The 21,442-nt window shown below is 41.7% G+C and overlaps 1 long non-coding RNA gene across 1 annotated transcript; it reads left to right on the top strand.

The window, feature by feature from the left end:
- The first annotated feature begins 10,025 nt into the window (after positions 1-10,025).
- Positions 10,026-11,542, top strand: LOC106877585 (uncharacterized). The gene is made up of 2 exons (XR_001410395.3): positions 10,026-10,238; positions 11,201-11,542. It is a non-coding gene; the product is annotated as an uncharacterized LOC106877585 (long non-coding RNA).
- The last annotated feature ends 9,900 nt before the right edge of the window (positions 11,543-21,442 follow it).

The following is a 21,442-nucleotide window of genomic DNA, read 5'->3' on the forward strand; positions in this document are numbered from 1 at the left end:
TCTTTTTATATGGGTATTTTTTGTTGTTGTTAAACTTCTTATGGTAAGAAATAGTTTTTAAATCTATTTTATTTGAGCTTATTTCATAGAAATATTTACTTCTGTTTTTTGGAATTGTTTCTGTTGTTGTTCCAGAAGTTGTTGCCATTTTTGTTGTTTTTGCTGTTTATTTTAATGTTGCTGTTGTTGTTGTTTTTTTTTTTTGCTGTTCACCTTGTCATTGTTGTTCTTGTTGTTGTTGCTATAATTCTTGTTGAGGATGATGATGATACTGTTCGTGTTGCTGTTACGGTTTTTGCCGCTGTTAGTGGGAGCTCTGTTATTGTTGCTGTTGTTGGTGGAGGTGCCGACGATGCTGCCGTTTCTGCATTTGCTGCAGCTGCTGCTGTTGGTTCTGTTATGTTCTTTTCTGTTGTTGTTGCTGTTACTGTTGGTGCCGTCACCGTTTAATTTTCAGTACAACATTCATTGATTAGACCAGAAGTTCTCAACCATTGTTTTTACCTTTGGACCCCTTTGATCCATATTTGAGTCCACAGGACCCCCATGGACATTCGTTGTTTAAAACACCCTACTTTATTTTTATAATTAAATATTAGGAATTGTATTTAAAAAAATTGTCAAAATATTTTGAGCATTGTAGAAGGAGAAGCAATTTATTGCACATAAATTTTAACAATAAAAGCCTATATGGGCCCTGGTTGAGAATCCCTAGACTAGACCGATGATAAAATGTGTTCCGGTCGTGACTATCACGTATCTATTTTCTTCAGAAACCATCTATATATTTTTCTCTTTTACTTCCAGGGTCAGTAGGAAGGGGCAGTGTCTATGAGGGTCTTCAAAGACCCTTCAAGATCAGTGAGTTTGATGACACCAGTGTTCATTTTGAACTTTTGTAAGTCAACACTTTCGGGGAAAGGCATGAGTCGGAAGAAAACTCCAGAAGATCTACGTTCTTGGAAGAAAAGACTGGGCATAGTAATCAGTGAGGAGTCTGGTGGGGTTGGACACAATAAACATGATGAGAGGATGAGAGACGAATGGGTAGAAATTGTGTGAAAGGAGAGGAAATTAGCCCAACCAGATTGGAGGAGCAAAAGTCGTTTTAGGACATCATCATCCAATGCATTTCCTCTTGTTATTGTTGCTCTATGTTGTTGCTAACCTTAGGTCATTCTTGATCGAACTGACCTATCATGAATGATGCTCCAGTTTCAGCCATCATTTATGACTCAATGTAATGTAATACATTATAAAAATGCTACTTTGTTGCTTTCTTGTTAACCTCTGGCCACGGTCAATCCAGTAGACATTTGATCAAAGATATTCTGTGTCCTTCACATATTTTTTCGGATATAGCTTATCTAAGTTTACAATTTTCAATGTGCCATTGCTATTTGTAAGAAGATAAAGTGGGATTAGGATGCTATTCTGTAGAAGGCCCTTCTTTGTTTACTTAGAATGGTGTTTGTGATGTTATTGTTGCTAATCAGTCCTGATCCAACAAAACTATAATCAAAATTCTTGATCTCCCAGCCTTGCACATTCCGTTTATAAGTCAGATAATGTGTCTTAAACTTTCTCATCCAATGTGGGCTTTCATTAATATGGCCTTGATTGAGCTGATCTATTCTGAAAGGTATTCCAGTCATGATCATTTTCTTATCCAATATGTCTTTACTTTATAAGATGCCAGAATGTGCTGCCTCGAAGAGATTGTGCCAAAGAGGCTTGTGATGCGACAACATCTAGACAAGTCCTAAGCTACGGATTTGCAGTGGTTATTATTACAATACTCTTGTATGGACGAAAATGTATAAAGTGGGGGGACGTTTCTATCAGCGCAGATGTTGCCAGAAAGAAATGTATAGAGAAAGAAAGGAGCCGGCAAGGAGGTTCTTTTTTTAGTCCTAGCAGCACTTCACTAATAATGTCCCCGTTGTAAGGGTTATTTTTGGTAAACCCACCCCTATACATATTAACATTTCAAAACGACATTGATACAACCAGGGGAATCAAGTTCTTCACACACAGACATATCCATGTGGGTACGGGTTGAAGGAAATTGGCGACACATTTTAGTGGGTTGAGTGAGCGTGATGGAGCTCCCTGAAAAGTTGTTAGTAGTAGTAGTAGTAGTAGTAGTAGTAGTAGTAGTAGTAGTGGTAGTAGTAATTGTGGTGGTGTTGGTGGTGGTGGTGTTGGTGTTGGTGGTAGAGGTAGAGGAAGAAGAGATACTTTGAAAGTATGAAGTTGTATCACTTTCTTGTCTATTAAATGTAACTATGCATAGCCTTTAATAGTTTCTTTCACCGACAAAGGAAGGTGGCGGAAAAGGAGGGCACTGGATTATTATTTTTTTTCTTTTTCTCTCGTTTTTTTTAGCTTTCCTTATATCTTATATGTTCAAATTTTGTTCGAGCGAGGAATTTGTCATTTGTCTAGTAATACAGTACCGGTCATTTAAGGCGGCGAGCTGTCAGAATCGTTAGCACGCCGGGCGAAATTCTTTGCGGCATTTCGTCTGACTTCGCGTTCCAAGTTTGAATTCCGCCGAGGTCGACTTTACCTTTCATCCCTTTCGGGGTCGATAAAAATAAGTACCAGTTGAGTACTGGGGGTCAATGCAATCGACTTAGCCCCTTCCCGAAATTGCTGGCCTTGAGCCAAAATTTGAAATCAATATAATACTGGACATGTATTGAAGGTCACAATTCTGTCTTCCTTTCAATTTTTGATTTTTTTTTTTCAGTTAGAAACATCATATTTGTATCCACAGTTTGTAAAGGCAATAAAGTTGTCGTAGTTATTGTTTAATCACACATCAGTTGTAAGAGAGCAGACAAGCCTATTCTCAAAGAACATTCCACTTATGACCAAATTGTTTTTTTTCTTCTGTAATAATGTATCTAGGACTATGTTACTTAATGAAGCCTTCTACAAACCTGCAGAATGTGGTTTGAAGTAGTTTTCACTGCTATTCTAAATAGTAGGGCGTCCTTTGAAGGAATTTGAGCTGCTATTTCTAGACAGTAGGGTAAGATTTAAGGGAAATTCGGCTACTGTTTGTGAACAATAGGGTGTGATTTGAGAGAGATTAAGCTCTCAACAGTAAGATGTGGCTTGAGGGATTGAGCTGCTATTTCTAGACAACCGGATGTAGTTTGAGGGAAATTATGCTATTATTTCTAAGCAGCAGAGCGTGTATTGAGGGATATTTGGCAGCTCTTTCTATCAAATTGAATGTGCTCACACAGGCCACAGCAACAGAGTAGATAGGAACAATAGATTACCGGATTAGATAGCTTTCTATGTAATCTTTTTTTTCTTGGAACATCAGGAATCTGAATGTTGTGGTGGCCATAATTTATCTTTAACTTGTATGTATACCATAAGTGTCAATCATAACATGAGGGGCAAAACAATCGGCGACTATCCCTCCTACTCCATACTCTACACATATTTGGTATCATACCAATATCAGATATCAATATTTCATAAAGATCATGACAGAAAACTGCTTTAATCCATTCCAATTTTTCGTTCATTTCTTTTCACGTCATTGATTTTAAAAAATAAATTACAAAAAAAAAACAAAACACAAAAAAAATAAGGCTCGATGATGATAATGATGATGATGCTGACGACCGACGACGACGACGATGGTGATGATGATGATGATGATGATGCCGATGATGATGATGATGAAGATGATGGTGGTGATGACGATGACGATGATGATGATGGTGGTAGTAGTGATGAATGGGGGTGATGATAATGACGTTTAAATAATTATGAAAATGAGCGTCTAATGAGTCTAATGACTGATAATTATCCAGATGACAAAGATGATGCTGATGGAGAGGCAGATATTGATGTTGTTGGTGTTGTTGTTGATGATGATGATGATGATGATGATGATCATCATCATCATCATCATCATGGTGATGGAACTGGTGATGATGCTGATGATTATGATGATAATGTCGATGATGATATTCATAGTGATGATGATAATGGTTATTTAAATATGATGATGACGACAACGACGATGACGACGACGACGACGACGACGACGACGACGACGACGACGACGACGACGACGACGACGACGACGGTGGTGGTAATGATGACAGCGATGACGATAATGGTAGTTCGTGAAAGTGTCGCGTCAGTGAGTCTTCGAGGTGAAAATTGAAAAGTCTATATCGACCTCACTGCAGGTGTCTTTGAAAACATTTATCACAGAATGAACAAGGCGTTCTTTGTTTCAAATTACTATATCCTGTTTCAAGTCATGATCGGATTCAATTGCATATATATACATACATACATATATATATATATATATATATATATATATATATATATATATATATATATATATATATATATATATATATATATATATATATATATATATATATATATATATATATATATATATATATATATATATATATATATATATGAAGGGAGAATAATAAAGTAAAAGCGAAATAACATTGGAATTTAATTTTAAAAAATCTTATATAAACTTAAATGAATTGAAATGAGAAAGAAAATTCAATTAAAAGTGTTGAGATAATAGAAAAACCTCATTGATTTTTATCACTGAGAGCCCTTTATATATATATATATATATATATATATATACATACATATGTATGTATATGTGAGTGTGTGTGTATGTAAGTATATACATATATATATATATATATGTGTATGTATATATATATATATATATGTATATCTGTGTGTGTGTGTGTGTGTGCGTGCGTGTGCACACGCATGTCTACGTCTGTATGCGTGCGCAAATTTCTCTTGTTGAGAGGACGAAGTACGAATGTTCAGCGCGGTATGTCGTCTTAGAGAAAAGGCGAATAATGATTGCAGTGCAGTATGGCCCATGACAGCAGCAAAATAAAACAAAAGAGAGATATGGTGTAGAACCAGGCACTGTATAGAATTTACGGTAATGTAGAAGGGAGATGGTGAGATGACAGTTTTGGGGTGTGAGGCATATGATAAAAAGGCTGCTGTTATCTTGCATGCAAAACGATATTTTGTGTAGATATGTTTGAATCGGTTTCAAGTTAACAGAATTTGTGCACATCATATTAGAACTGAATCCAGTGAGTGTTTAAGCACACGTTCACATGGACCTCTACATGAAGGTTCAACATGTTAGACATAAGAGCTAAATCTCCTCAGATCTACTCCCTCTTGAGTTAAATGTGAAAAGCTTACAGGACATAATATAGCCATTCATATTCTTGACAATGATGGACAGTCACTTTGGGATCGACTTTACGCATAGGCCTGTTTATGTAATAAGGAACTAAACCTCAGCAACAACAGTTTGTGAGAAATAAGTTCAGAAATATACTGTATCTCGTGTAGCCAGCCCAAGTCTTGATGCTCTGCTGCAGTAAGGGAAAGATACGTTTTTGATGCATACGAACCTTCCAAATCAAAGAAAAGTAAGGAAGGTCAGTATCTAGAAGAAAAGATAGGACGATTATTGTTGGAATAGTATTGACAATAAGCATGTCATCTCAAAGCAGACTTGGGTTAAGCAGCAATAATCTGATTACCAACATAGGTAAATATGACCACAGAATTTTGCCTAGAGTTTTCGATTGAAATAAGGGCCTCTTCCGAGAAACTTAAAGGTTTCACTGTTTTCTAATCAGCTCTGTAAGAATTTTACTATTTTTAAAAAGGTTTACAACAGTAACAACTGCAGTTATACCAATAAGGTCACAATGACACCGTGAAAATGACAATAACAATGATAATAACAACAAAAAGAATTGCAAAAACAACGACCACATCGCCGAAGAAAAGACCTTTTTTAGTAGAATGATTTAAACGCGATTATCAAAGAAATAAGGAAATAAGTTCATGTTGGCCAATCGCCCAATTAGTTCTACGAGTGGATTGATCCCTTAAGTAGAAAGGAGCCACGAAGGAAGTAGGACGCTTAGTTTCATGTTCAAATACTCTGATATGTTTTGTCAAATTAAGATTTTAAATGTCAGTTGCTAACCAGATGAACAAGTATTCCATGTCACTCAATTATGTTAAGTGGTAGATTGTTAGAGTCGTTAGAGTTGAGAGAGGTATATCTTGGGGTGTCTGTTTCGACTGGATACTCTAAGAGTTCAAATCCTCGTTGCGATCAAGTTTACTTTTCAACCTTTCTGGTCGATAAAGTATTAGCTCAGAACGATTATCAATGGATTTGTTGTTCCCTAATGTTTATAAATAACCTAGACTTAATATAAAATAAAGTCATTTACAACATAGAGACATCCGTAGTAAAAATTCAACAAATAACCCACTCCCTACAAATTAGTTTCATCGGCTAACCGTATCATCGGGATTGTTTGGTATCCTACAGAGACAGGAACAAGTTTCTGCTATTAAATCAGAGATAGTCGGTCACATGGAGTTGATATGAAAGATGGTCAGTTTCTCAAACGTAACGAGACCTGTCGATATTTTTGTACATCTCTTTACTGACAAATTCTATCGACCGAAGGCAGTTATGATGCCTTCCACAGACCTCGAGTGAGAAAACGAGAAAGGATTTTACTTCGAAAGTTTCTATCCAGAGCGCAGGCCTGATCAATATTTCAATATTTTATATTTTTTTTATAGAAATCAAGTTCGGTTCTATATTTAAGAGACGAGAAATTATGTACATTATTTACGTTATTTACATTTAACGGATATTTGTCCTCATTTTGTTTGTTGTTAACACAACGTTTCGGCTGATGTACCCTCCAGCTTTCATCAGGTGTCTTAGGAATGAGAACCCAGGTTCGAAATTTCCCCAAGATACCTGATAAAGGCTGGAGGATATATCAGCCGAAACATTGTGTTAACAACAAACAAGATGAGGACAAATATCCGTCGAATGTAAATAACGTAAAGAAATCAAGTTGTCTCTTAGCCTTATGTTGCTGCAACTGTCCAAGGAACATGCAAAGTCTGACATAACTTGGTCTCAGTGTTGCTACCGTCGATCCTGTTAATGAATGCAAGGCTGACACTTTACTTCTTCTGCCAATCTGCGGCCTTAGACTGGTTACTTTGTACGACCCTAATATTACGTTGTCAGATACATTTGTTCGTTTCTTTCCAATGTTACTTGAATTAACACGAAATATATTTGTATCGTAGCGTTTAATGGTGCCTTTTTTAAAGTTCTTTTCTTTCCCTACTTAGATAAATTCTACTTCTTTTCAGGCATATGACGACGGAATGCCAGGTAGAAAAACAATGAGTATTTTCGACGCCTACTTCTCTTTCAATCAAGGTTCCAGTGCTGTCAAAGCCGCTCGAGACATTTGTGTTGAATGCAGTGAAAGAGCTATTACTGAAAGAACTGCACACAAATATTTTTTACGCTTCAAGGAGGGAAAATTCGACGTCACAATCACTTCGCATTCCGGCCGATTTGTTCAGTTCAATGAGAATAGATTGAACTAGCTTATCCGTGCCAATACCAATTAGAAAACGGTCCAGTAGATGTGAACGTTCTCGTGATACTGTCACCCATCACCTTCACTCGACGAATAATGTCCAAAACACCTCGGTGCATGGGAATTATACGCTCTGAATTTAAAAAAAAATATATAAACTCCAAGGCTTCTCTATCATCATCAGTTTTCTCGTTCGACATCACGCTACTCGTGGACACAGAGATTTCTTTAGCGCATCGTGACTGATGATGAAACAATAATGTTTTTACGTGAAGACGAAACAGAGGAAAGAATGGCTGAGAACGAACGATTAAGCGAGTTGAGACGGAGCTGCATCTATGCAAGACACTGATCTGAGTTCGATGGAATTAAGAAAATGAAGGAGAAAGTTCAGTCATGCACGCAAATTTGGTATTACGGGTTTCCTTACACTATCATTTATTTCCCTTGAGTTTACCCCACAACACACACCACAAAATGTTTGAAAACAACAACACGGTCAACACAGAACTTTACGTTCAGCAAATGTACCTCATCAACGAGGTAATCCAGCTGAAAGGACCCAGCTGGTGTCATGGCCATGCTTCTTCAACTGGACAATGTTCTCTCCACGCCAAGTAAAAATGCTGTTCAAGAGCTCAGGTGGGAAGTTCTAATGTACTCGTCTACTCTCCAACAGTCAGCGAGGGGCTCTGTTAGACAATCGTGTGGAACTGACTGAAAAGGTGACTCGATGAATCCTTCGAGTCAAGACTTGGTGATTTCAACCGTCAACGCATTAACAAAGTCGTGGCGCGTTGGCAAGAATTGGTGAACAATGGAGAAATTATTAACTGATTTGTTAATATGGTTAATGAAAACTAAGGATCGATATAAATGGCAAAAAACAAAAAAATAAAAACAAACAAAACGAACAAATTAATTTACAAGCCAATAGAAAATTTATAGAAAATTTATTATTTATTCGACATGAACTGATTAAGTTCAATTCCAATTGGTTCATTTACTTATCTTGGAAAGATAAGTGACAAAATTGTCACACACACACACGCACACACATAAATATACACATACACATGTGTATGCACAGATATTCACACACACACATACATATATAATATATACATTATATATATATCCATACATAAGTTTACATACATATACACACACAGATACGAACAGACAGACATTATATTTACATACAGAGATACTTTACAGATATACACATATACGCATACATACGTACACACACTCACACACACGCACAAACACACACACAAGCACATACACATATATTGTATGCATGTACGTATCGATGTATGAATAGATGACAAAAGAAAATGGCGTTTATTTCTTTCTAATAACCATCAAGTGGAAGAGATAGTTCAGTCTTTCACGCAAATTTGGTATTAAGGATTTCCTTACACCGCCATATATTTCCCTTGATTTCACATGCACACACACACATACACACACACACACACACACACACACACACACACACTCGGATATATTCGTGTAAGTATGCAGTATATATATATATATATATATATATATATCTATATATATATATATATATAAGGGTATGTGAGTGCGTATATAAATATCTATATGTTTATTTATATTTGCATAGGTGTGTGTGAGTGTGCGCGTGTGTGCGCGCACGCGTTATCAATCAATCAATATATCTATCTATCTATCTATCTATCTATCTATCTATCTATCTATCTATCTATCTATCTATCTATCTGTCTGTCTGTCTGTCTGTCTGTCTGTCTATCTATGCCACTGTCTGTCCGTTCCCCTCTTTCTCTCTCTCATGAATATGCATCATTTATTTATACAAAATTATACATTATTTATATATCTAAATCTACGCTGTCATATATATATATATATATATATATATATATATATATATATATATATATATATGAATACAAATATACATATACGTATATATACGTATATATATATATATATATATATATATATATATATATATATATATTCACGTGGAGACCTACATGTAGATGTATGTATTTATATGTATATATGTACGTTTAATCCCTATAAGGGACGCTTTATCGCTTTAGCCACGCTAACGTTACTAAAGATGCAACATTTTATGCCTGTCGACTTCGGCCTTTCATTGGTCTGCACACCGTACATACATGTTTAATTAGTGGCAGTCAGCGGAAATTGTCCACTTTCCGCTGTCCACCATCGCTGCACGACATATGACGTGTCAGCACCCACTAAAAGGCACTGGAAGACCGATGAACGCCTCGACAACAGCAGCGATAACAATGATGGTGACAATGATAATGTTGATGATGATAATGATGGTGATAGTGATGATCATGATAATGATGATGGGGGTAGTGGTGGTGGTGGTGGTAGTGGTGGTGCTGATAATGATGATGATCATGGAGATAGTGGTGCTGGAGGTTGTGACAATGATGATGATTAAGGTGGTGGCTGAGAGTAATGATGACAGAAGTAGCATCGCTGGTAGAGATGGTCGTGATGAGAAGGAGGTGAAAGAGTAGGACGAGGACGACGACAATGGTGGTTGATGATGACGATGGTGATGATGATGACGATGACGTCGACAAAGACGATGACGTCGACAAAGACGATGACAATGAAGATGACGACAACTATGATGATGATGATGACGCTATCTCATTGTGCTAAGAATTGAGACCTGTTAAATTCCTCGTACCATTTGCCCTTACGGTATTTCAAATTCTTATTCAAGTGGCTTTTAGCATTCGTAGTCTATAAATTTTAATGATAGACCCTGTTCTGCCCAATAAATCTATTTTCACGCAAATATATGTGGACCTGTCGACACCTGCAGAGGTCGACGCAAATATATAGTGCAATGTTTTCGCGAAGTTTTGCAGTTTCAAATTTTCTTCCTTTCCAGCATGCGGATACTTACTTCGAACATACAGTCTTTCTGTCTGTCTGCCTCTCTCTCTCTCTCTCTCTCTCTCTCTCTCTCTCTCACACACACACACACACACACATAAGGACATACACACACTCACATGCTCAATGTATTATATAGAGGGTGGATAGAATATTCTTCTCTGCTGCAGGCAGAAAGACTGAAATCTTGCAGGAAGAGACTAGTTGATTTCAACGACTCCAGTGTTTCACTGGTACATAATTTATCGATCCCGAAAGGACGAAAGGCAAAATCGACCTCGGTGGAATTTGAACTCAGAACGTAACGACGGACGAATTACCGCTAAGCGCTAATTCAGAGCGCTAAGCGCTAATTCAGAGCGCTAACGATTCTGCCAGCTCACCGACTGAGGGTGGATAGAATATTAGAAACATCACTTTTCATTTAATTATTTTTTCCTATTGACAATATGACACATCCAAAACAGTACTAGCCTGCATACTGGATGGGCCAAAAGTCACGCACAAAATAAGTTCAGTGCGCTCCGGAATTGTCAGACATGCATCAATTTATCCAAAACTGAATAACATAAATAAAATAGTGATGTATAAACATGTATTTGTACATAATGGACAAAATAGACAGTAATAATAATTACGTAATATAAATTAAATGTCATGTTTTGGTGCGTTACGTTTGACCCATACTATATGCATTTATGTGTAATTAAGTATGTCTTGTGCTTCATAAATTAACTCTAGTTTTCTTTTTCTCTTTTTTGTAGATATCTGTCTATCATAATAAAAGCGAAATTCTGTCTGCCTGGGACGCCTGTATCTCAGTCTACATTTGCTCTACATAGACGTATTAAGCTTTTTTGGAATCAAGATGATCCCGGATTGAAAATCGGCTCTTCATTTCGTTCTTGAACATTCAAAATTGTGATATGATTTAAAAGCATTTGGGTCGCTACTTCTAACAGGCAAATCTTGGCTGACTCATACCATCTTGGTTGGCGTTTGTCAGATAACGTCAGAGATAAAAGGGGAGATAAATGACATTCGCTCTGTTAATTTTACGTCGAGATAAGAACTTTGAAATAAATTGGCCAACAACTGGAATTCAACTTGAGGCTTGAACTATAGAATGATTGCATTACAGAATTCTCATACGTCCTTAATCTCTGATCAAACAGCACGGACATATAATCATTATGGACACAGTCTTCAGTTTTTGGCTGCAGGCCCTATTAACCCTCCACAGGAGGCTGCTTAAAAGTCAGCTCGGAGTGCGGCTTTTAAGTTAGTATTTAAATAAGTTGAAATGCATGACGTCTGAATTCCAAAACACAAGGTTTTGGAGCACAGTTGACTGGATTTTCAATGACCAAAGCTGCTGAATCTGAACGCTAAAGAGTTAATCCTAAGCGATCAGATTTCTCTGTCAAATGTAATGTTTATTTATTCACATTGTTTTGAATTTACCCTGCATAATTTTGTAGTCTTGTGATTTGGAGGATGTAATTGTTTATGCTTAAAATTGACATTCTAGGGTATGTGTGAGAGACCAGACCTGGTCAGTTCTAACATAAACCACGTAGAATATTTGTCCCGGATATTTAAAAGCTAAAGGGTTAATGTTTCGAAGATACGGTCCCTGAAATCATATCGCCATTGCAAAACTGAGGTAAATAAAACTCGATACCATGGGAGGACTGCAATTACTAAACCTCAATAAGGGGAATAATGGTATCTTGACTATCAGAAGTGGTCCATGGACAATAGGTCAATTGAACAATGTCATCTCTACTAAATCATCCTTCATCCATTTTCACCTCTCCAGGGCAAGTTTATGTGTGAAGACATCCGAAAGAAGTCTTCAACCCTGACACTTTGGCTCCTACTGTGACGCTTGGAGGTGGCTCTTTGATGATTTGGGCAACCATGTAGCGAAATTTTATTGGTTCTTTAGTTGTTCTACATGACAATGTTGACGCTGTGAATTATCTTAGTATTTTGGCTGATCATGCTGCTATTCTTTTAACGGTTTCAGTCGTAGGACTTCGGTCATGGTGGAGTACCACCTTATTCATCTTATGGTACAAACTTGATTCCTGTAGGTAGCGCAATCTTCCAGGTTTAAAATGCACTTACTGTTTTACACGACTTACATTTTTCAAAATTGGTTATGAAGAACGCAGTTAATACGAAGATCACAAAAGTGAAGTCCACTACTTAGATTGCAATTCCCACCCTACAATCACCCACCGGATCTCAATATAATTGAACATTTACGGTGCATTTTAGAGCAGCTAGTGAGCAGCCGCTTCCCTCCACCATCATCGCTGAAAGAGGCATGGCCGGTTTAACGTGAATAACAGCTCAAAGTTCTCCTACCAATCGTTCAGAACTTGTATGGATCAATTTCGCGAAGTTTTAAGAGTGTGACTGATGCTAAAAGTGGACCAACCACTGTGCATAATTTCGAACTTATTCTTGAAAATAATGCTGATGGTGACTATTATGATGACCCGCTCAGAAGGAAGTCGTGACCTGACACAGATAGAGGACTAATATAAAATAACAACAGCTGAACTAAGAAAGTACATTGATCTAGGTGTGTATGTATTAAACAGATAGATAGATAGATAGACAGACAGACAGACAGATAGATAGATAGATAGATAAATAGATAGATAGATAAATAGATAGATAGATATATAAATAAATAAATAGATAGATAGATAGATAGATAGATAGATAGATGAATAAATAGATAAATAAATAGATAGATAGAAAGAAAGATAGATAGATAGGTTTCTTTATTAGCCACACAGGGCTCAACACAGAGGGGACAAAATACAAATGTAGAGTTTTTTCTTTTCGAGGGGGTCGAAAACAAAGCAGAAAAAAAAACAAAAGTGGGGACAACGATGAAAAAAAACATCGCAAAACGTTTGGGGTATTTACAAAAAATACGAAATAATACAAAAAATTCCCAATAAATGGGGAGGTTATCCGTGGAAAGAAAAACCTACGAAAAGACCACGGTAACCTCGGTCTTTAGCGTCACAGTTCGTTAAATAACATTTCTTTTATTTAAGCAAGAAACGTGAGTAACTCTCTGTTTACAAAATTTTAAAACGTTTTATAGAATCATGGTCAAGGTGGCTTCGTCATTTATACGTGCCATTCTTGCTACATGTATCCATCTTTTTTCGAAACATTTGCTAGACAACACTTGCCTCTCTACTCTCACCTTCCTTTTCAAGTGATACTTGAAAAAGTTGATGAGAGATTGACCAGAGAGGAAAGTATTTGTCTCTAATCCTTTCAGACGAGTCCACCAGATGCATTCTTTGGCCATAGCCACAAGTACGATAAATACAGCTCTTCCTTCCCGTTTAAAGGAAGGAGGCGTGACGATATTGACGATAGACTCGGTTGATAAACCGACTCGTCCCACACGCGACAGCAGTCGTTCGACATAAGCCCACAGCTCCGAAATGGTTGGACACTGCACGAGTGCGTGCAGAACGGTTTCATCGCTCTGACCGCATCTCGGGCAGGTCGGCCCCGCATTTCGCGAGCCGTGTCTATAGAGCTTATCCCGAACGGGTAGCGCCTCTCGGTAACACTGCCAGGCCAGGGATCTCTGGAAGTTGTCCATAGGTCCCGGCCCGAAAGTCGTCCTGAACAGGCGGGTCAGGTATTCCTCGTCGACGCCCAGGTTCGCCCCGAGATCATCGTCGTACCTGCCCTCCACTAATCCCCTATAGAATGACTTCGTTGTGATGCAGCCGCTCAAGGTCGACTCGGGACGGCAAAGTTGTTGCAGAGCAACGCGACACTCACGGTGCCATTCGCCATTCCTCGGCCTCTTTTTGATCCACGACTGCAGCTCGGTCATGGAGACGAGCTGCGGGAAAGCGCGTCGCACAAACGGCGACCACACCTGCTCACCGTCGTCTACGTAGAGCCGGAGATGTCGCAGTCTCAGCGCATGTCTGCGCATCATCAACCACGGCATGCCCAGCCCTCATTTCAGCGGGTGTTGGCAACAAACGGATCGCCTCACCATCGGAACGCTTCCTTTCCACAAAAAGCGGAAGAGGATGCGCTCCATTTCGGTGATGGCTCGATCGGGACAAGGCACGACGGTCAGGCGGTATTCGATGACGGACGCGATGTACGCGTTCGCCACCTCCGCCCGACCTTTTAGGGACAGCTTCCTCTCGGACCATTGCCGGCAGAGAGTGGCCACCCTACTCGTTATCTCGTCCCAGTTCTTCTCCGTTTGCAGGTCCGGACCGAACCAGACTCCGAGCAACTTGACCGGACCGTCCGTCCAGCGTCCCACTACTGAGGCGCTGCCGGACGGTATGGGCTTGCTTCTCCAGGTGCCGAGCAGCAAACCCACCGACTTATCCCGGTTGATTTTCGCTCCCGTCACCGCTTCGTAGTCTTTCAGCGTCTCGCCGACAAGCTCAATGTGCTCGTGGCTAGACGCTATGACGGTGACGTCGTCCGCGTATGCCGACACGCTCGTCCCGCACCCCAGTTCTCGCGGGATGCCCCTCAGCGTTGCCAGCTTCCGCAGTAGTGGCTCGAGAGTCAATACGTACAGGAGCGACGACAGGGGGCATCCCTGACGAACCGAACGTGCAATGTCGAAGGGTCCCGATAGACGTCCATTGACGCGAACAACCGAACGGATGCCTGTGTACAAGGCAGCCATCCAGCCGCGGAAAACGGGACCGAAGCCGGCCGCTTCGAGGACGGCCTCCAAGTATCGATGGTCTACCCTATCGAAAGCTTTGGATTGATCCAAATTGATCAGGGCCGCACCCATGCCAGGTTCCTTAACTCCCCTCTCTATGATGTAGCGCATCAGATGGAGGTTGTCATGGATGCTCCGGCCCGGCACGGCGCACGTCTGCTCCGTGCCGACCAGTTTCTCGATGACAAGCGCCAACCGCTTGGCTAACACCTTGGCCAAAATTTTCATGTCTGCATTGAGCAGAGTGATGGGCCTAAAGTTATCTATGGCGTCCCCCTTGTTTGGATCTTTCTTCAGCAGCGTTACCGCTCCTCGGCTCACAAAACCGGGAATGCTCCCGTTCTGCTGCCAGTTGCAGTACACGGCCGCCAAGACTTCTCCAAACAAGTCTGGCATACAGTTGTAAAGCTCGTAGGGCAGACCATCCAAACCCGGAGATTTGTCCGTCGAGCAACCCGCCATCGCGTCCCTCACCTCCTCCGCCGTGATGACCCCTTCGCAGCACTCCGCCTCTCTTGCCGAGAGTCGTGGCAAGCTGTGCAGGTAGGCACTAAAGTTCACCCTGCCTTCTCGCTCGCCACTCCTCCCGAACAGTCGGGCAAAATGCCGCTGAAACGCCTCGCACATCTTGCTCAGCTCGAGCAATTCGCGCCCCTGTTCGTCTACCAGAGACCGGATGGTGGCTCTGTTACCCCGCTGCGCCTCCGCCACCCGGGCCTCTCGTGCGGCTCCAACACCTTCATTCCTCAGAGCACGCATCCTTGCCCTGACAGCACACCCTTCGTGTTTAGCATTGAAGTGTTGGTCGAGGGCCAACCTCGCCGCTAAAACGTCGGATGCGATGCCACTTCGCAATGCCTCTTCTAACTTTATCACTAGCTCCCCCTCTTCTCTGTTCCTCTCTACAGCTAGTGCCCTGCTATACCTTATTGCTTCCGCCCTCACTGCTCTCTTGAGGGCAAACCACCATTTGTTGTTGACGATGGCTCCCGTCAAAGCCCTCTTTACTAACGTGCTAATCCGGTCTCTGAAAACCTGTCTCGACGGGAAAGACGCGTTTAGTTTCCAGTAACCGGGACCCTGCCTATGTGCCTTATCTAAGTCTAGCGTACACGTCACAAGTTTGTGATCCGTGTAGCTGACTATGTGGAACTGTGGACATCCTAAACTATCTCTATCTCTTGTCTTACACACTATCCTATCTAGATACGATCTCGACGACCCAATGCGGTTGCTCCAAGTCCACGTTGGCACATTTGGGTGGTCGAGTCGGTACCTGTCAGACAACTGGAAGCGTCTGAGAAGGTCTATGAGGCCTTTGCATCCCCTTCTAGTTTTGTCACTCCCCACGTAGTCTAGATGCGTGTCCAAGGTAGCATTCCAATCCCCCACTAAAAGTAAGGGACGAGACGTTCCCAGGAATACTTCTAGACGTCGAAAGAAGTCTGACCGACCTGTTAAAGGAGGCACATAAACTGCCAGCAACCGAAAAGCGCCTCCATCGCTGCCGTCCACATCTAGGACAACCAGTCTACCCTCCGGGTCCGTAAATATCGTCTTTACTTGGAGATCCAGACTCTTGCGAAAAAGAACCGCCGTGCCACTACCGCCCATCCTCGGCAGACAGGGAGAAAAATAAATGTTAAACTGTCCGCCAAACATGGACTTTAGGGCCCGCGGTTCATGGAGTCTGGTCTCACTAATGGCTATGATATCCAAATTGTGTGACTTGATGTCATTTAAGAGGTACCCTTGTTTCCAAGGGGACCCTAAGCCACGCACATTCACACAACCAATCTTCACCATGATTCTATTTATACGTGTGCTTTAAAGCACAAAACAAAAGAACAGAGTGTTACTTGCCGTTAGAAAGTTTTGTTTCCTCCTTGGATTTTTCACCAAGGAGGCTATTGTACAATTTCTTGCACAAATATTTCTGGAATCCCCCTACCGAGTTGGGGTAGAGGGATTTTATTGTGTTGTGTAATGCTGGTGTTACATGAATAATTTTAATGTGTTTTGGCGGTGTTGTACGTGGGTGGTTGTTGGTTTTGATATCGTTATTTGTGATGTTTGTTTTAGAGTTGATGTAATTCATCAACTCTGTGTTTGTACTGTCTATTGCTGTTAGCATTGTTTTTTTTATATTACTATTGGTGTTAGTAGTATTTTCGGGAGATGTGAATCTCCCTGCTTTGTTTGTGTTTGCATTTTGTTTTGTTTTCTTCTTACTGCGCTTCCTCTTTCCTTTCGTAGCTATTTTCCACTCCTCCCCACTCTCTTCATCGGATGATGGGAGATCTGAGGAGTCAGAAAGAGGTAACGGCAAATTTTGTGCGTCTGTGTGTGTTTCTGTGAATGTTTGTGTTGCTGTTTTTATTGATGTTGGCTGCTTGTTATTTATGTGTGGTGTATGTGATATGGGGGAGGGAGAGGCAGTCTTGGAATTTTCTTTTTTTTCTTCTGTTTTTGCAGTTTCTGTTGTCTTTTCTGTTGTGGTTATTGCTGATATTTCTGTTGTTGTTTTTTGCGTTGCTGGTGGTGTTGGTAGTAAGGCTTTTCTGTTGGGGGTATTTGGTAGTTGCTTCTGTTGTTGTTGTTGTTGTTGTTGTTGTTGTTGTTTTTGTTTAGCGGCCAGAGGGCAGTCCTTTTTCAGATGTGCTTCGCTGTTGCATAGGTAACAGCGAGGTCGCCTGCCCTCTACCACCACATACAGCTTGTGGTCCTCTGCCAATCTAATGTTTGGAGGAATTTTCTGTGAAGCCTCCTCCGTGATGTGGAGAAGGATTTCCAGATTTTTCCCTCCCCAGTTCTTTTCCTCTCCGACCGTAATCTCCAAAATATTTGCCTCCTCCATTTCCAGGCACACGGCCGATATCAGCCATTGGGTGTCCACCTCCGATGGCACATTTTTTATCATAACTTTGGTCACTCTCTGTCCTAGATAACTCGGTATCATTACCAAGTCATCTGTGCGGAGAGAGAGTGTCGAAAATTGTTTAGCTAAATTTTCATCCAGAAATCTCACTTGCACCGTTCCAAATTTCCTTCCCCAGGTGACATGATTCTGATAAGGCCAAATTTTTCTAAGACAAACTTCAATTTTATCTGTGCTAACATTTTCTACACGTCTGGTTTTTGTGTTTACCAGTTTATAAATGATGCACTTTTTGTTTTTCATTTCTATAATATCTTTTGGTATGTTTATTCTGACATCATCTCCTTCTTTCGTAAGAAGGGATTTTGTGTCTTTTATTTGTTTTTGTGTGAATGTCACTATTGTTCTTTTTTCCTTTAGAGCATTTGCGAAATTTGTTTTTGTTGTGCTGGCGGACAAGTTCTTCTGGATATTTTTGTTTATGTTGGTGTATGTACTGCCTGGTTCAAAGGTGGTGGTAGTGGCAGCAGAGTTTGTTGAACAGGTGATGGTGTCATTGCTGACGGCCGATAACTTTACTTCCTTGTTGTTGCTGTTGTTGTTGTTGTTGTCGTTGTTGTTGTTGTTGTTGTTGTTGTTGTTGTCGTTGGTGGTGGTGATGATGGCGTCAGCAGCAATGGTGCTTACGTCAGAGACATTTGTGACGGTTTTTACGCATGGTTTTGTAACCTTGGTTACAGTTTTGTTTTTGTTGTTGGTATTGGTGTTGGTGGTGGTGGTGGTGGTGGTGGTGAGAGGTCTGTTAGTAGCTGTACTTACAGTCTTTGTGACGTTTACAGCAACTGCGTTCCTGTCACTGCATGAGCACGCGCTATTCTGTTCTTTTTTCTCTTCTGGCATCTGAAGCCTCGGGAAATGCTTGTCAAAAGAACAAGACAAGCGTTCCAAAATTATGTTTCTCGACATTTTTCAAATGTCAAGAAGGAAATTTTTGTATTTTGCTAGGGCCGAAACTGCACCTGGGGGTCAATTCCTGCCCTTGAAAATACACACAAATGAAGCCTAGGTGCTTCGCAACAAAATTATTTAAAAATTCCAACAAAATGTGGACAGTAAATGGTCAAATAAACGTTTACCTTCGCAGCCGATGTGACAGCACGTCCGTGAGAAGAGATAGGTTTCTTTATTAGCCACACAGGGCTCAACACAGAGGGGACAAAATACAAATGTAGAGTTTTTCTTTTCGAGGGGGTCGAAAACAAAGCAGAAAAAAAACAAAAGTGGGGACAACGATGAAAAAAAAAAAAAAAAAAAAACAAAAAAAAAAAACATCGCAAAACGTTTGGGGTATTTACAAAAAATACGAAAAATACAAAAAATTCCCAATAAATGGGGAGGTTATCCGTGGAAAGAAAAACCTACGAAAAGACCACGGTAACCTCGGTCTTTAGCGTCACAGTTTGTTAAATAAAATTTCTCTGTTTACAAAATTTTAAAACGTTTTATAGAATCATGGTCAAGGTGGCTTCGTCATTTATACGTGCCATTCTTGCTACATGTATCCATCTTTTTTCGAAACATTTGCTAGACAACACTTGCCTCTCTACTCTCACCTTCCTTTTCAAGTGATACTTGAAAAAGTTGATGAGAGATTGACCAGAGAGGAAAGTATTTGTCTCTAATCCTTTCAGACGCGTCCACCAGATGCATTCTTTGGCCATAGCCACAAGTACGATAAATACAGCTCTTCCTTCCCGTTTAAAGGAAGGAGGCGTGACGATATTGACGATAGACTCGGTTGATAAACCGACTCGTCCCACACGCGACAGCAGTCGTTCGACATAAGCCCACAGCTCCGAAATGGTTGGACACTGCACGAGTGCGTGCAGAACGGTTTCATCGCTCTGACCGCATCTCGGGCAGGTCGGCCCCACATTTCGCGAGCCGTGTCTATAGAGCTTATCCCGAACGGGTAGCGCCTCTCGGTAACACTGCCAGGCCAGGGATCTCTGGAAGTTGTCCATAGGTCCCGGCCCGAAAGTCGTCCTGAACAGGCGGGTCAGGTATTCCTCGTCGACGCCCAGGTTCGCCCCGAGATCGTCGTCGTACCTGCCCTCCACTAATCCCCTATAGAATGACTTCGTTGTGATGCAGCCGCTCAAGGTCGACTCGGGACGGCAAAGTTGTTGCAGAGCAACGCGACACTCACGGTGCCATTCGCCATTCCTCGGCCTCTTTTTGATCCACGACTGCAGCTCGGTCATGGAGACGAGCTGCGGGAAAGCGCGTCGCACAAACGGCGACCACACCTGCTCACCGTCGTCTACGTAGAGCCGGAGATGTCGCAGTCTCAGCGCATGTCTGCGCATCATCAACCACGGCATGCCCAGCCCTCCTTTCAGCGGGTGTTGGCAACAAACGGATCGCCTCACCATCGGAACGCTTCCTTTCCACAAAAAGCGGAAGAGGATGCGCTCCATTTCGGTGATGGCGCGATCGGGACAAGGCACGACGGTCAGGCGGTATTCGATGACGGACGCGATGTACGCGTTCGCCACCTCCGCCCGACCTTTTAGGGACAGCTTCCTCTCGGACCATTGCCGGCAGAGAGTGGCCACCCTACTCGTTATCTCGTCCCAGTTCTTCTCCGTTTGCAGGTCCGGACCGAACCAGACTCCGAGCAACTTGACCGGACCGTCCGTCCAGCGTCCCACTACTGAGGCGCTGCCGGACGGTATGGGCTTGCTTCTCCAGGTGCCGAGCAGCAAACCCACCGACTTATCCCGGTTGATTTTCGCTCCCGTCACCGCTTCGTAGTCTTTCAGCGTCTCGCCGACAAGCTCGATGTGCTCGTGGCTAGACGCTATGACGGTGACGTCGTCCGCGTATGCCGACACGCTCGTCCCGCACCCCAGTTCTCGCGGGATGCCCCTCAGCGTCGCCAGCTTCCGCAGTAGTGGCTCGAGAGTCAATACGTACAGGAGCGGCGACAGGGGGCATCCCTGACGAACCGAACGTGCAATGTCGAAGGGTCCCGATAGACGTCCATTGACGCGAACAACCGAACGGATGCCTGTGTACAAGGCAGCCATCCAGCCGCGGAAAACGGGACCGAAGCCGGCCGCTTCGAGGACGGCCTCCAAATATCGATGGTCTACCCTATCGAAAGCTTTGGATTGATCCAAATTGATCAGGGCCCCACCCATGCCAGGTTCCTTAACTACCCTCTCTATGATGTAGCGCATCAGATGGAGGTTGTCATGGATGCTCCGGCCCGGCACGGCGCACGTCTGCTCCGTGCCGACCAGTTTCTCGATGACAAGCGCCAACCGCTTGGCTAACACCTTGGCCAAAATTTTCATGTCTGCA

Source organism: Octopus bimaculoides, chromosome 19 (assembly GCF_046866305.1).
Source record: "Octopus bimaculoides isolate indiv1 chromosome 19, ASM4686630v1, whole genome shotgun sequence".
Taxonomy (NCBI): Eukaryota; Metazoa; Mollusca; class Cephalopoda; order Octopoda; family Octopodidae; genus Octopus; species Octopus bimaculoides.